The sequence below is a fragment of the Sesamum indicum genome, linkage group LG2 (genome assembly GCF_000512975.1).
Source record: "Sesamum indicum cultivar Zhongzhi No. 13 linkage group LG2, S_indicum_v1.0, whole genome shotgun sequence".
NCBI lineage: Eukaryota > Viridiplantae > Streptophyta > Magnoliopsida > Lamiales > Pedaliaceae > Sesamum > Sesamum indicum.
In genome coordinates this window covers 3,764,123-3,766,187 of record NC_026146.1, presented here as the reverse complement: position 1 = coordinate 3,766,187, position 2,065 = coordinate 3,764,123, and positions in this window count along the sequence as shown.

The following is a 2,065-nucleotide window of genomic DNA, read 5'->3' as shown; positions in this document are numbered from 1 at the left end:
ATTACTGGGATCTTGCTGTCAAATCAACCTGATCATTCGATGATGATGACAATCATAAGTTCGGTTTGGCAACGTATCATGAAAGATAAGTTCCTTTTTATTGCACTGAAGCTCATAGCTAGTTCATGGTTGGATGATGAGATTGACATGAATTTCTGTTAATATTTTTGTTGTATATATATATATATATATAGCCCATTTGGATGTTGTTTTCTTGGTTCAATCAGGTGAAGAGGAATTAGTACCACTTGTTTAGTATCTTTTTAAGTGAAATATCTAAGTCGTGATGAGCATAGCTTTTTTGGCAATTTTCATTTGTGTTGGAACTGGTTTTTGAGCAATTTTGATTTTGGGTCATATTTGTTTGTTATAACTTCCTATGATTTTTGATGCAAGCTACTCTAAATTTGAGTAAAATTGCTTCATATGTTTTGATGATGTTGTTGGTCTTGTACGAATAAATTAGGATCACATGCATGACTGGTTTTTGTTGCTGTCTAATGTTGTCTATTTATTTGTGTCAAGTGTTGTCCCAGCTTTTCAAGTGTTACGTTATAGGTTTTCGTGATGAATATATGTTAGAAATTGGTTTTAGTTAGATTATGATCATATGCAAAAACATTGAAAAATAAAAATAGTTGTTGGACACAGGATTTACGTGGTTAGGAGAAGAAGCATATGCCAAGGCTTGCTCAAGATCACTTAATTATATTAGTACTAATTAGGATTGTTCTAAGTGAAATGTAACAAATGTTGATACATCACTATTATTTATGTTAGAATATCTATAGAGCATTTATAAACTTATAATTGTACCCTCCACAAAAAGTAAAAGAAAAAAGAAAGAAAAATCGGTGCTAGCTTCCTACAATCCCCGCCAATTCTGTGTGGGGGTTAGATCCACGATTGTTGAGCTTGGATATTGTAACGTTTGAGTTAGACTCAACGCTTCTAATAGATTATTATACTAAAAACGCGTTCAGACACTTTATGCAGCTTATTCAAATATTGTTCTATCAGGCATATAAGATTGATTAATTTGTAGCCATGAAATTAATGAGAGCATATTCCTACATGTGTAGTAATCGTTTCAAAACCATTCCAAGAACATGCATATGATAGAATGCATATATGATTTCACTTTTGCTCTAGTACTTTTACTTCTGATCCCTTTAGAATTTTATGATATCTTTTATTTATATTCGTTCTCACATACCGTTAGATTTTTACAGAAAAAAAAAGGCACATGGAACTCAAAAAGTCGTTTACTTCACAGCTTGGAGTTGCCGACCAGGTGACTAATTACACATGTATCTTTTCTCATAAAAAAACGATAACTATAGGGGGGGGGGGATGAAGATATAAAACACAAAGGGCTAAATTGTATATTTTCGTCTAGACTCCAGTATGTTGTGGAGTTGGCACTTTGATAAGATATGGAGGTTGCAATTTAGTGACATGAAGTTCTAAGTTTTGCTTGATTTGAGGACTCCGGCAGCCGAAGTCACCAAATTTGATCGGAAAGTGTTGAGTTGGTATTTTTTAGGGTTTTAGGATTGGGCCTTTGATGAAGCTTTGAAGATGTCTTCCATGCCTGGTTGGACAATGGGTGAATGTGTTTGAGAGCGAGAGCGGTAATATATACCTAGAATATTGTCGTGGAAAATACCATTGTTAGAGAAGAAAAACAAACAAATGAAACGGAGAAAAGCAAGAGGATGTATGCAAAGTTAATGGTGAATATTGTTCTTGGATTTCTTTTTGCTTTTTAATTTGGTTTGGAGTGTTGGGCAAATGTGGGATGAGTAATTTGTGGTTAGAAATGTGTAATTGTCAGTTTTTGCTATTGTTAAAACGTTGTTGATGTTGTTAAGACATTTATTGTACAAGAATACAATGTCTTCTTGTCACTACATGAATACAACCATTTGTGAGGGGGGTTGATGTTCACTCCAGAAGTTGGATTTCTTGCCATTTACTTTGCTATTGACTCCAGAAGTTGGACCACTTGCATATTGAGGTGTACTGAATAGCATGGTTGATTGATTTTGCATGCTAACACTCT